The following is a 27,255-nucleotide window of genomic DNA, read 5'->3' on the forward strand; positions in this document are numbered from 1 at the left end:
AATAAAATACTGTGTGCGAACATAATTAGATTTTATAATCTCAAAGACTGCTGAACTGTACTCTGGTTTATCTCTTTATGAAGTAATTATACCAATTTAGGAGGTGATGTTTTAATAAGAAGTGTTACCCACTTGGCAGTCATTATTGATTTAAAATAAAAGAAGTGATTAAAAACAATTTATGGAGATCAGTGAGAGATCCAAGATAGCAGAGTAGATAAATGTGCCTGCCTCCTTCCATGAACACATTAAAATTACAACTAAATTATAGAACAATCAACCTGGAGAACTCTCTGAAGTCTGGCCGAACAGAAGTTTTATAACTAAGATTATAAAGAAAAAGCTACATCGAGACTGGTAGGAGAGCTGCAGACATAGAAGAGGTTGGCCTCACACTTGCATGTGATGGTTAACAATCAGGAGGGATATCGGATGTGGAGGTTCCCCCAGAAGACAGAGGGACCCCAGCCCCATACTATGCTCCCCAGTCTAGAGTACTGGTGCTGGAAAGAGGAGCCCCCACCATATCTTGCTGTGAAAAACAATGGGGATCCCAACTGTCCGAGTGGGATGGAAGGCTGCAGGAAACCCAGACGTCCTCTTAAATGGTCTACACATAGATTCACTAGCTAGTAGACACTTGCCCTGGGCTCTGGTGGCGGAAAAGTGACTTGGGGGTCATCGGAGACATACAGGGAAAGACTAAGGTGTATGGTTTCAGGGTAAGGACTAGAGGACAGTCATTATCTTCCCTGTGCGTGGTCCTTCTCCTCTGCAGCTGGCAGGCAGGTGCCATCTTTCCTGTGTTGAGCCCTTCCCACACAGAGCTAAATCTGAATCTGATTGGCTCGGTGAACTCCACTGCTCTACCCTGATGACTCCCTGGGACCCTGCCCTACCCAACCCCCTCAATGCTGGAGGCATTTTCTCAGCTAGCAGCCAGCTCCATCTACTCTGCACTCTTTCTTGGACAACTATTGGGGTTCATGAGCCCCAGGCAGGTGGTGACTGGCCTCGGTGTGCTCTGAGACTTTTGATGAGTATGTCCAGGCTTAGCACTGCCACCAAACCAGAATCTACATTAACCTGATGACCCCAACTCTTCCCACTCTAGTGACTCCCTGAAACCTTGCCTCACCCAACTTGCATACCACATGAGGCTCTATCAGTGGCTGAACCTTAAGGGAGCAGGCAGGTGGCAGCAGGCCTCGGGGTGTTCTGGCTTTTTGTGGAGCTACCCCAGGCCTGCTACTGGTAAAAGCCACCCTTGGTTTGCAGCGTGGCCTGTCCCACATGCCTCCAGGTTTAGCACAGGCAGCAGCCAACCATGGATAGCTTTGTAGGTTCTATCAGGTAGTCCCCGGCCAGTCACAGGCAGTGGGTGACCTGGGCCTGCACCAGAGCCCCTCCCAAGGTGCCTCAGAACCAATATACTTGGGGTTTGGCTTTAGACCACAGCAGAGCACTGCCCAATTAGCAGTATACACAAACGGTGATCTCAACAGGTGCCAGGGCCCACTGGGGCCAACGCTGCTCTGTGGCGTAAGGCCCACAGCTGACCATAAGCTGTGGACATGGCCAAACCCTACAACCAATCAGCCTGAGAGTCAATCCAACCCACTGATGAGCCATAGCAATCAAGGCTAAACTATAACAGAAAAGTAAACACAACCCACACAAGGGACATTCCTGGAGCACACAGAGCAGGTGACCAAGGAGACAGTGCCACAGTTCCACAGAGCACCTATTACACAAGGCCACCTGGCCAAGACTGGGAGACATAGCAGATCTATGTAAAACATACAAATACATCCCAAATGAAGGAGAAGTCTCTAGAAAAAGAACTAAACAAAATGGAGGCAAGCAACCTATCAGAGACAAAATTCAAAACAATGGTTATAAGGATGTTCAAGGAACTTAGTGAGAACTTCAACAAAAAGATTGCAAGCATAGAAAAAGACATGGAAACAACAACAACAAAACAAGTCAGAAGTGAAGAATACAATAACTAAAATGAAGGATGCACTTGAAGGAATCACCAGCAGACTAGATGAAGCAGAGGGTCAAATCAGCAATTTGGAAGACAAGGTAGCAGAAAACACCCAATCAGAACAGAAAAAAAAAAAAGAAGAAGATAGTTTAAAAGACCTCTGGAACAACATCAAGCATAACAACATTCACATCACTGTGGTACCAGGAGAAGAGAGAAAGCAAGGGATTGAGAACCTACTGGAAGAATTAATGACTGAAAACTTTCCTAACCTGATGAAGGAAATAGACACACACGTTCAGGAAGCACAGAGAATCCCAAATAAGATGAACTTAAATAGGCCCAAATCAAGACACATCATAATTGAAATGGCAAAGATTAAAGACAAAGAGAGAATCCTAAAAGCAGCAAGAGAAAGACAATTAGTAAATTATAAAGGAGCTCCCATAAGATTGTCAGATGATTTCTCAACAGAAATTTTGCAGGCCAGAAGAGGTTGGCATGAAATTTCAATGTGGTGAAAGGAAAGCACCTACAACTGACAGTACTCTACCCAGCAAGGCTATCATTTAAAATTGAAGGATAGATACAGAGTTTCCCAGACAAGAAAAAGCTAAAGAAGTTCATCACCACCAAACCAGTATTACAAGGAATATTAGAGGGAATTCTTTAAGACAGGAAAAAGAAAAGATCAAAATTATGAATAATAAAATGGCAATAGCTACATATCTACCAATTACTTTCAATGTAAATGGATTGAATGCTCCAATCAAAAGACATAGGAGGGCTGAATGGATAAGAAAATATAAAACCCTTACCTATGGTGCCTACAAGAGACTCACTTCAGATTGAAAGATACACATACGTTGAAAGTAAAGGGATATTTCATGAAAATGGAAATAAACAAAAAATCTGGAGTAGCAATACTTATACCAGACAAAATAGACTTTCAAACAAAGGCTATAACAAGAGACAAAGAAAGACCCAGTAATCCCACTTCTGGATATTTATCCGAAGAAATCCAAAGGCTCCTTTCAGGAGACATGTGCATCTATATGTTCATTGCAGCAATGTTTAGAATGGCCAAGATGTGGAGGCAACCTGGGTGTCCGTCAATAGATGAATGGATAAAAAAGAGGTGGTACATACTCGTATATACAATGGAATATTGCTTGGTCATGGAAGGGTATGGGTTCTTGCCAACTTCGGTGGCATGGATGGACCTGGAGAGTATTGTGTTGAGTGAAGTAAGTCAAACAGAGAAAGACAGAGGAATGTGATTTCGCTTATATGTGGAATCTAAAGAACAAAATAAACAAACAATACAAACAAACTCATAGATACAGAAAACATTTTGACGGTTGCCAATGGGAGGGGGTTTCAGGGGGTGGGTGGAAAAGGGGAAAGGATTAAGAAATACAAATTGGTACTTACAAAATAATCATGGGGATGTAAAGTAAAGCATAGGGCATATAGTCAATAAGATGGTATTAACTATGTATAGTGCCAGGTGGGTACTAGACTAGTCAGGGGGATCACTTCTTAAATTACATAAATGTCTAACCACTATGCTGTACACCTGAAATTAATATAATATTGAATGTCAACTGTAATTGAAAAATTAAAGTGTGTGGGAGGGAGGTGAAGGGGAATAAGAGGTCCAAACTTCCAGGTATAAAACAAGTAATGGAGATGTAATGTACAGCATGGGGAATATAGTAAATAATATTGTGATAGTATGGTATGGTTGCTGGACTTATCGTGGTGATCACTTCTTTAGGTATATAAATGTTGAATAACTCTGGTGTACCCCTGAAGCGAATATAATATTGTATGTTAGCTATATTTTAAAAAATAAATAAAAAACAATTTATAGCTATCTCTTGGGTAAAAGCATGAAACCAATATAAAATAAATGAATTATGATTCATGGAGCCACTTTTGTACAACTTTCTTGGATGCTATCGTTAAGACAATTTTATAAGGAACTCTAACAAAGGTTTGATAGAATGTCATTATGTCTCTTTCCCACTGCTAAGATTACACCATTAAATCCCAATTAATGTTTCATGGTATGACTCCCTTAGAAATTTTGCTAATTTCACTTTTTTCCAACTTACTCTGCATCTTTTTATCCAGAATTTCCATCAATTTTCTTTTCTTTCTTTTTTTTTTATTAGTTTCAGGTAAACAAAGAAAAATAATAGACACTTAAACCCCTCATAAAGTGATAACACCCCCCCCCAAGCTACTACCCCTCTGACATCTTAGATAGCTGTTACAATACCATTAACTATCTTCCCTATGTTGTACTCCACATCTTGTAATACGTATATAATTACTTATAGTTGACATTCAATATTATTCTACTTCAGCTTCAGGTGTATAGCGCATTGGTCAGGAATCTACAGTCTATGAAGTGATCCCTCTGATAAGTCCAGTGCCCATCTGGCATCTTACATGATCTTTACAACATTGTTGGTTATATTCCCCATACTGTATTAACTACCAATTTGTATTTCTTAATACTTTCACCTGTTTCACCCTGCCCCCAACCACATTCCCATCTATCACCAATAGATTTAGTATCTATCTGGCACCATACCTAGTTATTGCAATATTATTGACTATATTCCTTATGCTATACCCTATATCCCCATGACTACTGTATATCAACCCATTTGTACTTCTTAATCCCTTCCCATCCTTAAATCCCCTCCCACCTTAAAGAAGTCCCTCTAAGATCCCTTTTAATACTGGTTTGGTGATGATAAACTCCTTCAGCTTTTTCTTGTCTGGGAAGCTCCTTATCTGTCCTTCAATTCTAAATGATAGCTTTGCTAGATAATCTTGATTGTATGTCATTGCTTTTCATCACTTGGAATATTTCTTGCCACTCCCTTCTTATCTGCAAAATATCTGTTGAGAAATCAGCTGCCAGTCTTATGGTGGCTCCCTTTTAGGTAACTAACTGCTTTTCTCTTGCTGCTTTTAAGATTCTCTGTCTTTAACCTTTGGCATTTTCATTGTGATGTGTCTTGGTGTTGGCCTCTTTGGGTTTATCTTGTTTGAAACTCTCTGTGCTTCCTGGGCTTGTATGTCTATTTCCTTCACCAGGTTAGGGAAGTGTTCTTCAAATAGGTTTTCAATTCCTTGCTCTTTCTCTCCTCCTTCTGGTATCCCTATAATGTGAATGTTGGTACGCTTGATATTGTCGTAGAGGCCCCTTAAACTCTCCTCAATTTTTTGGATTCTTTTTGCTGTTCTGGTTGGGTGTTTTCTGCTACTTTATCTTCTACATCGCTGGTTGGATCCTCTGCTTCATCTAATCTACTGTTGGCTCCCTGTAATATATTCTTCATTTCCATTACTGTATCCTTTATTTCTGACTGGCTCTTTTTCATGGTTTCCATCTCCATTTTTTATGCTTCCTATCTCTCTATTGAAGTTCTCCCTGATATCATTGAGCATTCTTATAACCAGGGTTTGGAACTCTCCATCTGATAGATTGCTTATCTCCATTTCGCTTAGTTCTTTTTCTGGAGCTTTGTTCTGTTCTTTTATTTGGGATATGTTTCTTTGTCTCCCCATTTTCGCTGCCTCCCTCTGTTAGTTTCTACGTATTAAGTAGGGCTGCTATATCCTCCAGTCTTAGTAGAGTGGCCTTACGTAGTATGTGTGCTGTGAGGTTCAGTGGCACAGTCTTTCTAGTCACCTGAGCCACACGCTCCAGGTGTGTGGATTGTGTGTGCCCTTCTCTTGTAGTGGAGCCTTGGTTGATAATTGCACATCAATGGGAGGGACTGACCTTTGGGCTCACTGGTTGTGAGGACTGGCCTTGACTACAGTGGAAGAATTGTTGTGCAGGGGCTGATCCTATGGCTCAGCATCTGCCTCAGCAGGGCTCTGATGCCTGCCCAATCTGCTCCTTGGGTGTGTCGCACTTGGAGGCGGCTGGGTGATGCTCCAGCTCGTTTTAAAACTGGCCACTGGGGGCACCAGCTCAAGGACCACCTTGGAGGGGATCTGTTGTAGGTCAAGTTAAGCCACAGCCCGTGCCCCACCCGGGGCCACCCAGCAGGAGCCACAAAGAAATCCGCAGATGTCTGCCACCCATGCTATGCTTGGAAGCGCTTTGAGAGGCCAAGCCACAAACCAAGGCCGGCTGCCACTAGTGCTGGCTTAGGGCTGCTCAGCCAGAGGCACAGGACGTGCTCAAGCTAGATTCTGCTAGTCTGGGTTCCGTGAACCTTTGAGAGACCCTAGGAAAGTGCAGCCTGAGCCAAGGCAGCAGTCTGCATGAAAAAGCCTCTCTCTGAAAACGTCCTGGGTATCTCTTGGGGAAGGGGAAGGGCTCACCAAGGAAACAATGGCCTCCACCAGTTCCACCATCCAGGAGAAAGCTGCCTCTACAGCCCCCATCTCAAGCGAGACAACTCAATTCCTCACCATATGTCCGTGACACCTTTCCAGCTGCTGCCCCAGCCCTGGAGCTCAGAGCGAGTGATTCCATTGGTGGGTAAGTCCATATACAGTCCCTTTCAGAGGAGCGCCTGGGAGTGCAGCCGCACTCAGTCTCAGTCACAGTCTCTGCTGGTTTTCACAACCAGAAATTATAGGGACTTCTCTCCCCGGCACTGGAACCCTGGACTGGGGTGGAACTGGGATCTCTCACTCATCTCGGGGGGGTGAGGATACCTCCACAGCCAAAATATCCCTCCTGATCTTCAATGGTCACACACAGGTGTGGGACCAGCTGTTCCACGTCTCTGCTCCTCCTACCAGTCTGGAGGTGGCTTCTTCTGCACATCCTTACCTGAAAGGCTTCAGTTCAGCTTGATTTTAGGCGATTCTCAATAATGGTTGTTTTGTAGATTAGCTATAATTTTGATGTGGTTGTGAGAGAAGGTAAGCATAGCGTTTACCTACTATGCCATCTTGGTTGTCTCCCTCCACAGGCAGAATTCTTCCATAAATTTTCTGAAGATGCATTTCCTTTAAGCTTATGGTCACGATACAACCTATTATTTAATTCTCATAATTAGCAGTAGCAAAAAATTACGAATATATCTTAAATGGTCCATTTTTATTTGGGATAGTAAAAGGATTCTGGCCTAGCTTTATGAGAAGAAAAAAAAAAAGTAAACTAAGCAAGCGTTGAAGAAACAGTTCTTTTTTGAGATCCTTGATTCAAAACTTCAAGTAAAACAAAATGCTGTTTCTAAAAGGCATACCTAAAATTAGTGACTGTCAGAACACAGGAAGGAAATCATAAATAGTCAAACACTGGAACCCAAGTGTGAGTTACGGAAGTCAATAAACCTGACTTTATACTTTCTGTTCACATCCTGCCTGAGAACTTTATTAGAAGTGAGTGAGAGAGAAAGAGTGTAATAGTAAAATTTTAAAAAGTACATTTTTATTTTTAAGCTACATGGTAATTCATGAAAAAAACACCTTAAAAAATCAAGGTGATACCAATGTAAATGGAGTGAAAAGTGACAGTCCTCTGCACACCCCTGCTTCTCACTCCTCCTCCCCATCATAAAAATTCTCAATAAATTAGTGTTTCTCTGTCCAGTTTTTTCTTAAATGGTTAAATTGTGGTATTGTTCTGTGACATGCTAGTTTCACCTAACAATACACATCTTGGAAATCTTCACATGTTGTGAAGATACATAACTTTATCTTATTCTTTTATAGTTGCATAGTATTCCATAGAATTAATTGTCTTAGAATATGTTTACTATTCTCCTGTTAATGGACATTTAGTTGTTTCCAATTTTTCATTACAATACCCATTCCTGTAATACTTCCTCTTATATACATCGCCACACGCATATGAGAATTTGGGGGCAGAGGATAAATGCCTAAACGTGTACAGCAAGAGGGGAATGTGAGGTACCTACATGAGAGGCAGGAAATGTCAGTAGACTTGTGGGGTAAAGAGAAGGTGAAGAAACAGGACTAGAAAAGCCCCAAAGCATGCACTTTTAGGTAGTGTAGGACTGCTCTTTTTCACCAACTAAACAGCACCAACCCTAAATTCCTATCATATCTCTGCTATTTTGTTTTTAAGTGTTCAGATTTCATAGCAAACATGCAAAATATATGTTCATTGGATACTGGCTGACATGATACTTAGTTCAAACCTCTTCTTATCTGGATTTAAACAAAGTTTATTTTACTTTGGGATTCAATGTAGAAGATTTATTCTACCTTAGTTGTTGACATTAAAAATCATTTATATTTCCTTAAATGAGGCGATTAGGATTTTAAGAAGTTGTCAGCTGCTAAGTATTTGCAAGTTCATTTTCTCCTTCTTTTAGTATTCATTGCACATTCCATTCAATGTGCTACTTTGGAGATTTCATTTGACTGAATAGAGGCAGCATATGTTGAACGCTCTGAGGGATGGGCGGGAGCTTGCTAAGGCCCAGAGTAATGCAGAAAAGCTATTATAATGCAAAACAAAAACAACAAAAAAACCCCAAAATGTTTTGGAAACATGATAGATGATAGATTCAACCTATCCTCATAACTTTAATGAAACAATAATTTTTAAAAGTACTTTAAAACTTAGTTTTCCCCATTTTGTTTCTTTTGTTTTACTAAGCCATGGAAACCTTCATTTAGCAAAAAATTTGCAGAAAAGCATAAGGAACTACAAATATAACTGATGTTGCAAATAGATGGACTGAATTTCCTTTTATTTTCTGCTGAAGAGCTTGAATTAAGACCAAACAATCAGGGTTTTTGAATTTTGAATCTACCACATGCCAAGTGTGTGACCTTGGATAATCACAGGAGTTGGGTGTCCTCTCTCCTTGTCCTATTTTCTCCGACAGGGATCCCAATTTTGGTGAACCTTGCTAAAGATTTGACTGAGTTGACGGCTGTCTCCTTCCTGAAGTACTTTCTTTACTTCACTCCAAAGACACCACAAGCCCATGACCTCTTTCTCTGACCACTCATTTTCAGCCTCCTTTTCTGGTTTCTCTTAGCCTCTCCGTCACATAAATGTTGGAGGCCCCACAGTTCTGGCCTTAATTTCTCCTTTGGTGAGTGCATCCATTCTTAGAGTTTTAAGCATTATCTACATGTCATGGAAATAGATTTTCCTGACCTACACTGTGAACTCCAGACTCATACACTCAACTGTCTATCTAACATATTCGTTTGCACATCCACATGGCCCATAAGACCCACTATGAGATCATCTCCCAAGCCTTCTCCTCTCATAGATGCCCCCATCTCAGTAAAAGGTATTGCCATTGTTCCAATTTCTCACAAATCCAGGTATCATCCTTGACTTTTTGTTTTTTGCTCTTACTTTTCATGTCTACACTATCAGGAAATCCAATTCACCCTACCTTCAAAATGTATCCAGAAATTAAATCACTTCTTACTAGCTCAACTCGACCACCCTAGTTCAACCCACCATCATCCCTTGCTTGGGTTATGGCAAAAGTTTCCTAAGGTCCATCTTCAGTAGAGTGACCAGATGTAACTAAATGATCCTGCTAAAACAACACTTATCTGTTCAGAACCTGCCAATGGCTTCCCATCCCACAAATAATAGTAGTCCAAGTCACCACAGCGACCTATGAAGTCCTACCTGGTTTACCTCTCTCTATTCCGTTGGCTACCTAGTAAGCACCCAAGGACTTTTTCTTGCTCTTCCTTCTTCCTGGGATGCTCTTTCCCAAGACTGTTGCATGACTCATTAGCACACTACCATTAGGCCTTCCCTGTTCAGTCTATCTAAAATTGCAAACCTACCACCATACTTCCTAGATTCCTCCTCTGCTTTTCCTTTCTTCAGAGCACTCACCACCATCTCAAATCGAGCAAACCACATATTTTAAACATGAATCTTGTTCATTGTTACTCACTACAATATAAGATCCAAGAGGGCAGGAATTTTGTCTCCTTTATTTCCCATAAATCTTTAATCCTTAGAATAGCGCCTGACACATACTCTGTTTCCCCAAAACTAAGACCTAGGTGGACAATCAGCTCTAATGCGTCTTTTGGAGCAAAAATTAATATAAGACCGGGTATTATATTATATATATTATATTATATTATATTATATTATATTATATTATATTATATTATATTATATTATATTATATCCAGTCTTATGTTATAGTAAAATAAGACTGGATCTCATATTAATTTTTGCTCCAAAAGACGCATTAGAGCTGATTGTCCGTCTAGGTCTTATTTTCGGGGAAACAGGGTAATATGTACTCGATAAATATTAAAAATGAATGTGTAATAAACAATGGCCCAATTTATTAATTCAAATTTGCTTCCAATGAGAAGTAAAATAATATTACATGAAGGCATCAAAGAACTTTCAGATCTCAGTGTGTTTTCTGCCATTCTTCCATAACGTTGTATTATTTTATTATCATTGTTGTTCTTTCCCTTTAAACTGCCCCTATATCACTGATGAGAAAGCAATGATACAATGTAAAATTATGCATTTTTTTATTTTCAACTATGCATTTTTATTTCCTTGGATTATTTCAACATGGTAGTTATTTTCAGCCACCTTTTTTACTTTTGACCAAAACTCTTACTTCAAATAGGTTCGTATGGCAGAGGGAAGAACACCTCAGTGAGCAAACTGTATCATTCATTTTTTCAGGAGGAATTGTTTCTAGACACCACACTAATTAGACAGCTGTCTGGCTCATAGTCAGAGGCAGGCAAATTGTGTGGTGTGTTAAAGGAAATGAGCAAACAAACAAGAGTACTCACCTAATAGAACATCAGTTAAATAGCTTACGAATGAAAAACAACTAAATGAAAAACAACTAAATACTTAAAGACCAACAGATAAATTTTAAAAGAACAGGTGTTCTGATAGTTCACAGGAACTGTGGTGTAAAGAAACGCTACTATGCCCATCAGTAGATGACTGGATTAAGAAACTGTGGTACATTTATACAATGGAGTATTACGCAGCCATAAAGAAGAAAGAAATCTTACCATTTGCAACAACATGGATGGACCTAGAGAACATTATGTTAAGTGAAATAAGTCAGAAAGAGAAAGACAAATACCATATGATCTCACTTATATGCGGAATCTAAAGAAAAGAATAAGTGAAAGAACTAATCAGAGACAGTTTTGGAAACATGGAGGAAAAACAGAGGGTTGCTAGAGGGGCGGGGGGGGGTGGGGATAAGGGGAAGGTGAGAGGTTTTGAAAAATAGTCGGTAACCACAAGATGGTCATGAGGGTTTGAAAATTAATTTGGGGAACGTACAGAGGGATAGTGGATGGGGGGAGGGGGGTTCACACAGTGTGAGGGATATAAATGATAAACGTCTAAGTTTTGCTTTGTCTTGTGCACCTGAAACTAATTAAAAAAGAAAAATAAATTAAAATGGAAAAAAAAAAAATGAACTTGTGGGGGCAGCCGGTTGGCTCAGTTGGTTAGAGCGCAGAGCTCATAACACCAAGGTTGCCGGTTCGATCCCCACATGGGCGAGTGAGCTGCACCCTCCACAAACTAGAGTGAAAAACAGCAACGTGACTTGGGAGTCGAGCTGCTCCTTCCACAACTAGATTGAAAACAACGACTTAACTTGGAGCTGATGAGTCCTGGAAAAACACACTGTTCCCCAATGTTCCCCAATAAAAATTGAAAAAAAAAAAGAAATGTTGCTAAATTCTACCTAAAATAGTCAAATAGAGATAATCCATAGAATATATTTGTTTACTTATTTATTGATGTATTTATTTTATTATTGTTTTAAATGCCATTTACTTTTGTTTCAATCTAGCCTGTTAATTTCCTAAATGAAGCTGGGGTTGCCGTGGTGATTTGTGCAGAGTGGTAGAACAGGGGCAGATCTCACTTTCCTGAGTCCTGGTCCAGGCTCTTTCACAACCTACACCAAATTAGCTGCTTAGAAATGGACCAGTGGTTCTCACCTGCCTCAACATTAGAGAACCTAGAGAACATTAAATAAATAAATAAATAAATAAATAAATAAATAAATAAATAAATAAATAAGCCAATGTACTGAAGCCTGATGACCACTGCCAACCTCACTGATAGATTTTAAAAGGTTTATCAGGGGTATTTTATGCACTGCCAGGGTTGAAAACCATCAACTTAATCATTCCTCCTTGTCAAAAGGAAATTTTTGCCTTTGAACATTGTTATTTAGCACCCTCAATTCTGCCATTACCTCTTTTTCTCAGGGACAATAGATGCCAATCAATGGGACCCCCTTTACTTCACCAACACCCTATCCACAGACTTGCTTTCATCCATCCTCTCTCCTTACTTTCACAAAACAAAAAAGGCACACCTTTCTCCCGTCAGGCTAATCTCCCCACCTGGCACTGGACTGTCCCCCTCCTCTCATGCCTCCTAGGGACTGGCTGTAGTTATCTGTTCGTGTATCACACCTAACGTGTTCCCACTTATCAGTGTGTAGCTCACAGTAAATGAGGTAGAGACTTCTAATTGTCTACTCAATATTCATTCTCACATTCTTACTTACTAACAGAAACTTTGTGTTATTGAAGCAGCAGTGGACACCGCTGAAAGACATATTTTCTAGCCTCCCTATCTACTAGGTGTGGCCATGTGACTGACTTCTGTCCAATGAGAACTTATGGAAGTTGTTAGGGGGATTTGCAGGAAATTTTTTTTTAAAGGAGAGGCATAAATGGAGAAATATTTTCTTCTCTTCCTCCTTCTACCTCCTTCCTGATGGCTAGAAAGTGGACATGATAGCGAGAGCTCCAGCAGCCTCCTGAGGCCATAAGATGACGTGGAGGACAGAAGTCGTACACTGAGGATGGTGGAGCAGAAAGATGTAAAAGACCATGTCCCTGATGATTTTTGAGGAGCTTCCCTGGAGCACTTATCTCTACTTTCAGATAAGACTAATGCTTTTAAATTACTCATATTTATCATCTGGTTATTTGTATTTGAATTAACCCTAATGGATGCAATAAGTAACAAAAAATTATTTTTCAAAGAATGGATGGAGTACACAGCCGTATGGTGGTCATATCTATTGTCACCCCAGTTCCCTGTTTTTTGGGAACCACCCCATTCTTCTTATCCACTGAAGGTGTTCCTTCAATGTCACCCTGGTCAGCAGTTGATTGGTGTGAACTATCCTAATCCAAACCAGGCTAATCAAAGGCCTTCCCTGGGTTGCCTCTGGTCATAACAATTGGGCTAGAGGTGCACACCTGACATAAGCTGGACCAATCCAAGGTTTCCCCTAGGAGTTTTGGAGAAACAGAGACTCTCTCCAGTGACAAAATTTTAGATGCAAAGTTCAGAAGCTGCTGTCAGTCATGTTTTTCTCCATGTGACCAGAATAAAAGGTGGATGGTCTGCCTACAAAGACCAAGAAGGATAAACAGATGAACAGAAAATGACAAAAAGGAGAGATGGAGTGAGAACCCTACATGCACTTAAGTACCTGTTAGTTAATATGGTTCAATCGAATTCATGTCTTACAGTTAAGGAGAATCTTTTATCATAGTCTTTTTGGTTAAGCTACTTAGAGCTGTATTTCTGTTACTTATAATTTAGAGTTCTAATTAATATAACTCCCTAGACTTAAAAAGAAAAAGAAAAAAATAAGCTTTGTATTTTGCTCCCAGAAGCTATACAATTTTCTTTTAATAATGATTAGCAGTGATGCTGTTTGTTTGTTTGTTTGTTTTATCTTGTACATCAGTTTACCTGAAACTGAACAGTGCACTGCACAAAGATATACCAGGATACCAAAAAAATGTACACACATGACTTGTATTCACCTATTGTTATCAGTATATATTGAGTATTATAATTTTAATATATTTTTTTTTCATTTTTTAAAATGTGTATACATATTTTGGCACCCTCTGTATTAGATGTTGTTTTCAGTAAAGTGTTACTGGAATTAAACCTCAAGCCATCCTGACAGCTTCTCTCTACATCAACCTCTTTGCAATTACACACAGAAGAACTGTCAATAAATGCAATTCAGCTTGGAGAAAACACCATAAATTTTAAAAGCCTGTAAGAACTAGATTGCATTATGAACTCATTGTGCAGCCCAATTGAAGTCTAAAATTGAAACAAAGTACTAATGTTTTTATTTTTTAAAATGTTAATAATTTTATTCTTTCCACCTCAATAATTATGGCTACAGATATTGCACATTATCTGAGAAGAGGACAATCCCTTTAACGTACATGACTGAGTTTCAGAATGTGAGTAAAGTATGGCTAACCAAAAATTTAATGTGACATGATGTAAATTTCCTTTTTTATGACTACGTAAACAAAAATCTTTTGCGTGGTACCAAGTTTTACGTGACATAGTACGTAAATGTTTTATGAGGCATAGTACGTACCTGTGTTTGTGCAGAAACCAGACAACCTTGTCATAAACTGGGGAAGAAATGACTGACGTGTCACTTCCCACATTTCCTGCTGTGAACAGACTTAAGGGTTACGAGGTGTCATAGCTATTAACACGCAAACTTGACAGAAACTAAATCTCAGTGCACAAACTGAAAAAAAGAAAACGTATCTTCTACAAATGAGTTCTATGATTTTATACCAGGCTCTTTCCATCCACTATTTAACTTCCCAACAACTTGTGAGGTATTATCATGATCACTTTAAAGCTGAGGAAACTGAGTCAGAGAGATGAAGCATCTTGTTAGGGTCACCTAGCTGGTAAGACAGCCTCACTCATGCCATGTGCCGAAGTCAGCACTGGGCCCTACTCTGAATTCCTCAGGGTATGGAAGCTGCTACGTAAGTCGGTTTTTTTTAATTAACATTTGCCATGCGAGACTAGGATCCTAGTAGTAATAATGTATACACACCAAGAATCCAGCAGTTTATCAAGTGTATATTAAAGTCAGCAGGTATGTGCACTAGAGGAATTACAACAGGCACACCTGTGAAACACTTTCAGGGTCAGCAATAATAAATCATTCAGAGCTAGGCTTGACCACCAAATGTACACATGATCCTGAACTGACTCCAATGCCAAGGGCAAGTATAACGGGAGATTTGCTATCAAGATTATTAATGGGACATTCAACAAAATTTTAATATGGGCTGTAGATTATTTTTAAAATGTCCTGCATTTGATACCTGTACTATGAATAGTTAAAAACATATCTTTAATTATATGAAAACACACTGGTGTATTATAGCTAAAGGCCACAATATATGTAAGCAACCTCTCTGATAGCTTAGTAAAGAAATTGGAGAGAGAGAGAAAAAAAACCAGAAATGATGAAACGTTAAAAAGTAATCTGCTAAAAGGTATATGGGAATTCTTCATATGTGTTGTTCTCACAATTTTTCGGTAAGTTTGAAATTATTTCAAAATATAAGGTTAATAAAAAGACCACTAGGCTTAGACCCAGGAGTCCTGGATTCAGGTTCAGATTTCCCTTTACCATCTGAGTGACATTTGTCATTTCACCTAACCTCTCTGAACTATGGAAAATACAGAAGTCATTTACTTTAACTGTGGACTGGCATTCAATTATCCGAACAAACTCCAGCTCATCCATTCCCCTACACTGGGTAGTTTTGACTTTTTCACTATTACAAGCAGTGTGTGTGACAAGGATCAGCTATATACATGTTTCCACGTGCTCATGTGCAAACTTATCCTTGAGTGGGTACACATGTATCGATGGAGATAAACTCAGGAATATAAGATGGAGTGAAAAAACATCAGTGCAAAAGGACACATTAAGATGATTCCATTTATGTAAATTTTTACACACTAAAATACACGATAAAAGTACAAAAACATACAGTTTATTAATATACACCAATTTCATCTGAGCTTACCTCCAAGGAGAAGGGGAAGGAGGCGGAGGAGGAGGGTAGGGTGAGCTTCAGTTATATCTATTATGTTTTATTTCTAAAGACAGAGACCAACAAAGGGAGAGAGATAGAGTAATGAAAGAATCTAAAGAATCTCTCTGTCCCTTCCAGCTCTAATGGTCCATATTTGAGTTAAATTTATAAACTCAACAAACTGTATAATCTTTAGCCTGCTTATGAGTGTGTGTAGACTTAATTTAACAGAATTCAACAAGCACATATTAAGAAAATACTTGAGGGCACTGAGCTACCTACCAGGTAGTCAGAGATAAACAAAACATGGTTTGGAATGCTTTGAAGGAAAAAGGACTCTGATGTTGCATTAAAGAAAAAGCTTGGTTAATCATTTCCTTGCGATAATTAAATCTAACCTACAATTAAAGGAAGTAATGAACGTGGGGGTAAAGGTGGGCTTGGGTTAGAGAAATGCTTTTTGCCATATATTCCTGATGTGAAAACAGGAGCTTTTCATTCTTAGAATTGTTGGCTCAATGAACCGCCAAAAGGAAGTTACACCCCAGAAGGAAACATGTTACTACACATTGGAATTTACTGCTCCTCCATTAATAGTTACAATTGAATTGCACGTTTTGAAACTGCAGAAAAACACAAGCAAAGAGAAAATATTTTCTACCCAGGACTGGTATCATTTAAAATAAAGTAAAGTGGAAATTTGGTAATTATCCAGTCAATTTCTGCAGCTCAATAACCGAACTGGGTAGTTCAAGCAAAAAATGCATCTACTGCTGTGTACACACAATCATAGCCAAGCATATCTCGCTACCTCTGAGGGTCACTTCGTGTAAACAGGAACAGAAGAGTTTATTCTCTGGTGCCTTGTGGATCAAAGAGCAGAAAATCTGACTCAAACGAACTTATACGAAAACAGGAATTTATTGGATCAAGTAACTAAAAACCTCAGGTGTAGATTTAACTTCAAATACACCTTAACCAAGAAGCTAAGGCGATGGCATCAAGACTCAGTTTCTCTCCCTCTCTTGGCCTGTCCTTCTGAGATACTGGTTTCATTTCCAGGCTTTACATGGTGACCGTAACACTCGAGACTCAGGTCAGTCTTACTCCTACCAGTCCCTGGGGGTGGGAGGTGGGAGGAAGGATTCTGGGTTGGGGGATGGGAAGATGGTCTCAGCTGAGTAGTTCCTACACACATTCCAATATTTAAGGTACTTGGCATAACCTGCGTCACATGCTTATCTCTAAACTAATGAATCACTGTTGCCAGGGAATGAAATACCAGACCACGTCACATGCCCACCAGAGTTAAGGGTAGGGTTAGCTCTACTTTCAGTGCACCTGGGGCATGAGGTTCTCTTAATGAACACTCCTCACACTTTAAGGTGCATTAAATTGCCAGGGGAGCTTTTTAAATGGAGATTTCGACTCAGTAGGTCTGGAGTAGGCCCAGAGCGTCTGCATTTGCAAGAATCCTGGCCATATGAAACTCCCAAGGAGCATGGTAAATCACTTTTTATGGATTGCAAGTGTAGTTAGTTGCAAGCTAGACCAGCTACATAAATTAGAAGGCCCAGGGCAAAATGAAAGTGTGGGGTCCCTTGCTCAAAAACTATTAAGAATTTCCAGAAGGTGACAGCACAGAGCTCTGCTAAGCTTGAGGCCTGTACAACTTCACAGGTCACCCACTCCTGAAGCCAGCCCTAACTGCAGGCTTCTGTTCGGATTGAGCTTGTGGACAGAGCAGAATTGCTGTGAATAGCAGGCGAGAGGCTGAGGCAGACCTTGTGGTCCTTCTCTGCTCTTCTCCCAAACAGATGCAGCACCATCTTTGAACAAATGTTGAACAGTTATTTGAAAACCATCTCCCTAAAGGAGCACCAGTTATTAGCCTGCTTGTGGAGCCCACATATTTCAGTCCAACTCATTAAAAAGAGCCCTGAAATGCTGACCTCTCTGCTTAATGGCCACTGATTTTACTCCCGTGTTAGGCTCGATATTCTTGCTGTGTGTCCCCAAAGCATCTTACACTTTCACAAAGACAGCCGTTAGTACATAGTATTTCTGTTAACTAGTTTAGTTGTTTGTCTTCCCTCCTGAACCGTAAGTTCAAGGGGGGTAGGGACAGTGTCTGTCTTGTTTACCTTTGTGGCCCCTTTCTCTAGAATGGGGTCTGAGACTCTATTTTATAAATATCTATTAACTGAATCAAGAATTATAGTAATAGTTAACACTTTTGACATTGTCAGACATTTACATTCTGGTGGGTGAGTGGCAGTTTCCTATTATAGTTTTAATTGACATTTCTCTGATGATTGATGAGGTAGAACACTTTTTAGTGTATTTGTTGGCCTTATGAATACCTTCTGTATTAGTTGACTAGGGCTGCCATAACAAAGTATTACAGACTGGGTGGCTTACACAACAGACACTTATTCTCTCACAATTTGAGAGGAGGCTTGAAGTTTGAAATCAAATTGTGTCAGCAGGGTTGGTTCTTCTGAGGTCTCGCTCTTGGACTTGTCAATGGCTGTGTTCTCCCTGTGCCTTCACATGGTCTTGCCTCTGGGTGTGTCTGTGTCCTGATTTCCTCATCTTAGATGGATACTGGTTGTATTGGATACGGGCCACCCTAATGACCTCTCTTTACCTTAATTACTTCTTTAAAGATACTATCTCCAAATACAGTCACATTCTGTGATACTGGTGTTAAGACTTCAACATATGAATTAGGGTGGGGGACAAAGCACCCATAACAACCCTCTTTTGTAGAAGTGTCTTTCAAGTCTCTTGCCCATTTTTCTTTTGGGTTGTTTGCTGCTAGGGGTTCTTTATATATCCTGGATTCTGTTCTATTTGGTCTCTTTTCTCTCTACTGACTTCAGCTAAATGTATATTAGACCTTTTTATTGTATCCCATATGTCCCTTACATATTTGGTCTCTCCTTACTTCAGCCTGGATATTTTATTCTGACCTATATTCAAATTTACTTATTTTCTCTTTAGCTGTATCAATCTATTATTAAATCAATCCATTCAGTACTTACTTTATATTTTTTAGTTCTAGAACTTCTATTTGATTTATTTTTACAGTGTTCAGCTCTCTGACAAAAATCCCCATCTTGTTATTTAATTTCTTAAATACAATCTAATAGTTATTTTAAAATAATGTCTAAAACCTCCAATATTTATATCTCCTATGGCTCTGTTTCTATTTTTCTGGTTTGGGTCAACTATTATTTTTGTAGGCTTCATTATTTTTTATTGAATTCTAGACATTAAACATGAAGAATTATAAAGGCAATTTGAGGCTCTGGATTTTTATGTATGGCAGGAAGTTTGGCCAGAGGTGGATCATCTTTCCAATCTGATATTAAAATAATGTAAAGCTAGTCCTCAATTATTCTGAAGCCTATTTCCCACCAGATTTTCCCCTAGAATAAAGCCCTTGAGGATCCCAACTGAATGCCTAGAGTGTTTTCCAGGGAAACTTTTCTGAGCTCCACCTTTTTGTTCCTCCATATTTTGTCCCAACAGCTCATGAGATTCATTATGGAACTTCTAGTGACCATGCTTGTCAGGCATCTCTAAAAAGAAAGAAGCCCGAATGTCAAGAACTCTGAAAAATAAATATCTGTTGTTCAAGCCATTCAGTCTATGGTACTTGGCTATAGCAGCCTGAATTGACTAAGACAGTTGGTTTGTACGCAAAAGAAGTGTTTGTAAGCAAATTGTTTACTGTCCTAGGAATTGGCCATCCCTGGGAAGGGCAGTGTCTCTCTGGGTCCACAAAGCCCCAAAATACCAAAGCATCATAAAAATACAGAAAAAAACCCCACGTGATTAATACAGACATACAGACAGAAGTCACCAGGCACAGAAGCAGTAGATAGAAGTTGAGAGAGAAAGAGATAGAATCTGAAATTACTTCTTCTCAGAGCCAAATTTCTTGAAAGTATAACTTAGATTTCTTAATTATGTATTTCTCGTTTACTCCTCACCAACTACAATTGGACTTTCCCCCTTACCTCTAAAAAATTCCCCTTATGCAGGGAACTGACTTCCTTGAGGCCAAATCCAATTGGTACTTTGATTTATGTCATCTACTGTATGACTCCTTCCTATCCCCTGCCCTCCACTAGTAGAATTGGTTTCTCTTGCATTGGTGCTCTTTTGTAACATATGGAAATTTTGATCAAGCACCTTAAACACTTCATTGCACATATTTACTTATGTATATACTCCTTCTACTGGGATATAAGCTGCCAAACTCTAAATGATGATTTGATATACATAGCCATTGTGAAAGGATTATACCCACCTGCATTGAATTAATTAATATATTTATCATCTCAGACATTTACTTCTTTTTTTAAAGTCTAATCTCTTATCAAATTTCATAATGCTCAACAAATACCAGGCATTTAACAAACTGTCATTAATGGAATGCATTGCTGAATTTTTCATGGATCCTCACAAAGGACAGATGAGTATTGTTCCAATCCGACCCACTACATTTTAGCTCATTTCCTAGCACTCCATCCCATGAATCCTTATGTTTCACAGAAAGTACTCAGACCTTCTCAAGCTTAACCTGCACTTTGACTCCTTACTTCTAACCATACAATTTCATTGCCATGGATGATCTTTCTACGCTCCTTTGGGCCTGCAAAGTCCCTACTCATTTTTCTAGACCACCTCTAGTGTCATATCCTATGTGACTCTGTTTTTTATTTCCTCAGAACGAGTTAGATACTTTTCTGATTATTCCCATGGCAGTGTGTACATTCTAAGATTTACTCTTGCCCATATCATGGGTTTAAAAAGATATATCTTTATATCTGTTTTCTTCACCAAAACTGGAAAAGATTGAGGACATGAAATGTCTACGCATCTTGGTATTGTCAGCAATTGGCACTGTAAACTGAATGAGTGGTTAAATGGCTAAACAAATATTCAAAATGGACTTTAAGAAGATTAAATTGGCAAAAGGGTAATTACAAGTATAATACAAAGGCAATAAGCATTACAAGTAGGATGCTAGTAGTAAGATAGAAGTACTAAAAATATCAAGGTGGCAAGGTTAAAAGGATTTGACAAACAAACAAAAGTTAAGGAGAGAGAAAAAACAAAATTAACTCCAAGACAATTTTATTCAGTTACATACCCCTTTAAAATCTAAAGAAAGCTAAGGACATTAATTCCTGAAAAAAATGCACATATGCTCATTCACAACATCTTTTTGCATATTGAATAAGGAGATTCCTTTCTTAAATATTCTCTACTTAAGTTTACACAACTTTAAAGTTGTGACATTAGCCAACCTATGAACAACTTGAAAAATAGCTGGCTTAGAGGAGTGGAAGGAAGTTGGGTCTTGAGAACACAGAAGATCTTATAGTGTGCATGCTTTTGACTACTTTAGAGAGACCCTTGAGGAGCATGGCATGTAATTTCTAAAAACACCAAAGCATGTTTGAATCCTGAGGGACTGCTATATAATAGCAAATCACTTAGTAGTTAGTCCAGCTGAGTGCCTAGCGAATGATTCAACTTCTTTATGCACAGGCCCTAACAAAGTGAAAAAGATCAACTTGTGGAATAGGTATATGCAAAGGAAAGTCATGACTTTAAAGGCTAAATTTAAATTATGAACCCAAGCAAGCATTTCCTTATGTGAGAATTAGTAGATATATTCATTCATCATTTCACTCCTAGGAATATACCCAAGAGAAAAATGTATGTCCCAACAAATACTTGTACATGAATGTTCAGCAGCATCATTCCACCAAAAGATAGAAACAACCAAAATGTCCATCAGTTGCTGAATAAACAAAAGGTAGTATAGCAATACAACGGAATAACATTATTTAACCATAAAAAGGAGTAAAGTACTGATACATGCTATGACACACAATTGAACCTTGAAAACATGACGCTAAGTGGAAGAGGCAAATCACAAAAGACCATATATTATATGATTCCATTTATATGAATGTCCAGAACAGTCAAATCTATAGATGCAGAAAGTAGATTTGTGGTTGCCTAGGGTCAGGAGAGATGGAGGGGTTGGGGTCGATAGCTAAAGATTACAGTGTTTCCTTAAATGGTGATAGTTGCACAACTCTGTGCATATACAAAACCCATTGGACTGTACACTCAAAAAGGGTGAATTACATAGCATATGAACTATATCTCAATATATCTCAACTGTTACCAAAAAATATTATATCTCAAGGTATTAAAAAATGATGTAGTTTTAATTTGAATTGTTATTATTAATAGTGAAGTTGAGCATCTCTCCATATACTTATGAGCATTTCACGTTTTTCCTCTGTGAATTGTCTAGTTATATCCATTACTAACTTTCTATTCATTTTTTCCCTTACCAATTTATAGTAGTTCTTTGTACATTTTAGCTATATTGAGATGCTTTACAGATTAGCAAAAATTAGAAAGTTGGTGTGGTAGGCAGAAAAACAACCCCCAAAGGTATCTACATTCTAATCCCCAGAACCTGTGAATATGTTGGGTTACATGGCAAAAGAGAATTAAGGTTACGGGTGGAGTTAAAGTTGGTGGAGCTAAAGTTGTTAATCAGTTGACTTTGAGAGAGAGAGAGATTATCCAGGCAGGCCCAATGTAATCACAAATATCCTTGAATGTGAAAAAGGGAGGCAGAAGAGGGAGTGTCAGAGTGATATGATGTGAAAAACACTGGACATTGCTACCTTTGAGGATGAATGGGAGCCATGAGTCAAGGAATGTGAGTAGACTCTAGAAGCTGGGAAAGGCAAGAAAGTTGATTCTTCCTTAGAGTCTCCAGAAAAGAATGTAGCTCTGCCAACACATTCATTTCAGCTCAGTAAGACCCATTTTGGACTTCTGAACTTCAGAACTACAAAAATTTGTGTTATGTCAAGCCACCAAACATGTAGTAATTTGTTTTAGAAGCAATAGGAAACTAATACATTTGAATGATACAAAATTCTGAAAGCATGAAGAAAAACAGGTATTATTGTGTCACTCATGTGAATGCCAACTGGTGCAGCTAATGTTGGACAGTAACCTTGTAGTACATAGTACAACTGAGTGTGTGCATTACTTAAGATCCAGCAATTCTCTTTCTGGGTACACACCTCAGAGAAATATCCACATACATGTACAACAGGCATACATAAGGATGTTAATTCATTAAGGTATTATTCATGGGGGCAAGGAGTTAAGGGCAAATTAGAAGCCCTTTAATATAAGTATGGATGTGGAAATGTGGGTTATACTTTTGACAGAATGCCATGCAATAGGCTGAAACAATAAACCAAAGCTACTTGTAACAACATAGTTTGATCATAAAAACATGATGTTGGAAGAGAAATAAAAGTAAAACAGTATTCAATTTATAAAATAAGACCATTCATTTAAAAATTTAAAAGATAATAATGTTATATATTTATTATAGATTCATATGTATGCAAGCACACACATACAATGTGGATTGGAAAGACATACATTATGTTAATGAGATAATGCCAGTGAGGTGGGAAGAACAGGACTGGAGATTAAGGATAAGTGAGGATAATATGACAAAACAAAAAGTATAAAGGGACTATGACCTAGGCTCACCCCCCAAAAAAAAAGAAAAAACACCCCAAAAAAGAAAAGAGTCAAATAAAATCAGAAATGAAAGAGATATTACAACAGATATACTACAGAAATACAAAAGATCAGGAGATCCGAGATGGCAGAGTAGATAAACACTGTGCATGTTTCCTTCCATGAACACATTAACATTACAACCAAATTATAGAACAATTAATGTGGAGAACCATCTGAAATCCAGCTGAACAGCAGTTTTATAACTAAGGATATAAGGAAGAAGCCTCATTGCAAATGGTAGGAGGGGCCAAGATACTAAGCAGGCTATCCCCAAACCTCCATCTGGTGGTTGAGAATCAGGAGGGATATCTCAGCCATGGAAATTCCCCCCAGAGGAGCAAGGGACCCCAGCCCCATATTCCCCACCCTGAAGTACTGGTGCCAGGAAGAGAAGCCCCCACAATATCTGGCTGTGAAAAACAGTGGGAATTCCAACCATCTGAGTGGGATGAAAGGCTGCGGGACACCCAGACATCCCCTTAAAAGGCCTGTGTACAGACTCACTCGTTCACAGACACTCACCCTGGGCTTCAGCATTGGAGGCATACAGGGGGCAGACTGAGGTGTGTGGCTGTAGCAGGAGAGCTCGAGGGCAGTCATCATTTTCCCTGTGTGTGATCCTTCTCCTCTGCAGCTCGCAGGTGGACACCATCTTCTCTGTGGTGAGTCCTCCCCAACACAGCCCAATCTGAATCTGATTGTCCTAGCTTCACTGGGACCCTGCCCCACCCAGCTCCCCCAAGGCACTTTCTCCCAAGGAAAGAGCCCCACCCACTTTGCATTCTTTCTTGTAAAATGATCCAGTCCATGGGGGAAAGTGGAAGAGATTAAGAAGTACAAATTGATAGTTACAAAATAGTATGGGGATGTAAAGTAAAACATAGGGAACATAGTCAATGATACCGTATAGTGCCAGGTGGGTACCAGACTAGTCAGGGGGATCACTTCTTAAATTATATAAATGTCTTACTGCTATGCTGTACACCCGAAATTAATGTAAAATAGTATTGACTGTCAACTGTAATTGAAAATTTTTAAAAAGTGGGGGAAGGTGAAGGGGAATAAAAGTTCCAAATTTCCAGGTATAAAACAAATAAGTCATGGGGATATAACGTACAGCATGGGGAATATAGTCAGTAAAACCCTGTTTCCCCAAAAATAAGACCTAGCCGGACAATCAGCTCTAGTGCATCGTTTGGAGCAAAACTTAATATAAGACCTGGTATATTATGTTATGTTACGTTACGTTACATTATATTATATTATATTACATAAGACCCGGTCTTGCAGTAAAATAAGACCGGGTGTTATATTAATTTTTGCTCCAAAAGACACATTAGAGCTGATTGTCCGGCTAGGTCTTATTTTTGGGGAAACATGGTATTGTGATAGTGTGGTACAGTGTCAGATGGTTACTGGACTTATCATAGTTATCACTTCTGTAGGTACATAAATGTTAAATAACTATGGTGTATACCTAAAACTAATATAATATTATGTTAGCTATATTTTTAATAAAAATCTTTTTAAAAAAAGATATTCAAAGTATCATAAGGAACTACTAAGAAAAATTATACACCAACAAATTGGACAACCTAGAAGAAATAAATTCCTAGAAACATACAATCTACCAAGACTGAATCATGATAAAGTAGAAAATTTGAACAGACCGATTACTAGTAAGGAGATTGAATCAGTAAAAACAAATTTCCCAACAAACAAAAGTCCAGGACCAGACAGCTTTACTGTTGAAAGCTACCAAACATTTAAAGAAGATTTAATACCAATCCTTCTCAAACTCTCCCCCCAAAAAAGATGAGGAGGGGACTCTTCCAAACTCATTTTATAAGGCCAGCATTACCCTTATACCAAAACTAGACAGGGATGCCACAAGAAAAGAAAATTACATGCCAATATTCCTGATGAACATAGATGCAAAAATCCTCAACAAAATATTAGCAAACTGAAGTCAACAATACATTAAAAGGAGCATACACCACAATCAAATGGAATTTATTCTGGGGATGCAAGGATGTTTTCAACATCTACCAATCAATCAATGTTTTACACATTAACAAAATGAAAGGAAAAAAATTATATAAGCTTCTCAATTGATGCAGAAAAAGCATCCGACAAAAAAATCATTCATGATAAAAACTCTCAACAAAGTGGGCATAGAGGGAAAATACGTCTACATAATAAAGGCTGTTTACTACAAGCCCACAACTAACATCATAATCAACGGTAAAAAGCTAAAAGTTTTTCTTCTAAAATTGGGAATAACACAAAGATGCCAACTCTCACAATTTTTTTTTTTTAAAAGATTTTATTGGGGAAGGGGAGCAGTACTTTAATGGGAACAGTATGTACTTCCAGGACTTTTTTCCAAGTGAAGTTGTTGTCCTTTCAATCTTAGTTGTGGAGGGTGCCATTCAGCTTCAAGTTTTTGTCCTTTCAGTCTTAGTTGTGGAGAGCGCAGCTCAGCTCCAGGTCCAGCTGCTGTTGCTAGTTGCAGGGGGCGCAGCCCACCATCCCTTGGGGGAGTCGAACCAGCAACCTTGTGGTTGAGAGAACGCATTCCAACCAACTGAGCCATCCGGAACTGAGCCATCCGGGAGCTCAGCGGCAGCTCAGCTCAAGGTGCCTTGTTCAATTTTAGTTGCAGGGGGCACTGCCCACCATCCCTTGCGGGAGTCGAGGAATTGAACTGTCAAACTTGAACTCAACATAGTAATAGAAGTCCTAGCCAGACCAACTAAACAACAGAAAGAAATAAAAGACATCCAAATTGGAAAGGGAGAAATCTCTATTTGCAGGTGGCATAATATTATTTATAGAAAACTCTAAAGACTCCATCAAAAAAAGTTTTAGAACTAATAAATAAATTCACTAAAGTTGCAGGATACAAAATCAATATACATTCCAAGACCCAGAGTGGATGCCTGAAACAATAACTAGTATCAAATCTTATATATACTATATTTTTTCCTATACATACATGTCTATGGTAAAGTTTAAGTTATAAATTTGGCACAGAAAGAGATTAACAGCAATAACTAAAAGTTGAATAATTATAATAATATACTATAATAAAAGTTATGTGAATGTGGCATTGTTAAATAAAATAAGGGTTAGTAAAATACAAACACTGTAATACTGTGACAGTCGATATGATAACAGAGATGGCTACTAAGTGACTACTAAGTGACTAACTGGTAGGTAGCAGTATATACCCCATGGATATGCTGACCACAGACAGGGATGATTCATGTTCCAGGCAGAATAGACCTGGATGGCATAAGATTTCATCACACTACTCATAATGGCATGCAGTTTAAAATTTATGAATCATTTATTTCTGGAATTTTCTATTTAATATCTTCAGACTGTGTTGACCATGGTTAATTAACATCACATACAAGGGGGGACTACTGTACAAAAATCAGGTAGTTTTCTATACACTAGTGAGAAATTTATAAGAAAGATAAATTAAGAAAACAATCTCATTTACAATTTCATCAAAGAGAATAAAGTACCTAGGAATAAATTTAACCAAGGAAAGATCTATACACTAAAAACTATAAGACACTGATGAAAGAAATTGAAGAAGATACAAATGGTAAGATATTCTGTGCTCATGGATTAGAAGAATTAATATTGTTAAAATGTCCATACTACCTAAAGCAATCTACAGATTTAATGCAATCTCTATCAAAATTCCAGTGGCATTTTCAAAGAAA

At 38.6% G+C, this 27,255-nt stretch overlaps 1 protein-coding gene across 1 annotated transcript in view; it reads right to left on the bottom strand.

Moving 5' to 3' along the window:
- Positions 1-27,255, bottom strand: part of LG06H1orf141 (linkage group 06 C1orf141 homolog) — a 163,133-nt gene that overhangs the window by 118,164 nt on the left and 17,714 nt on the right. The gene's annotated exons all lie outside the window — the stretch shown is intronic.

The sequence above is a fragment of the Rhinolophus sinicus genome, linkage group LG06 (assembly GCF_036562045.2).
Source record: "Rhinolophus sinicus isolate RSC01 linkage group LG06, ASM3656204v1, whole genome shotgun sequence".
NCBI classification, from domain to species: domain Eukaryota; kingdom Metazoa; phylum Chordata; class Mammalia; order Chiroptera; family Rhinolophidae; genus Rhinolophus; species Rhinolophus sinicus.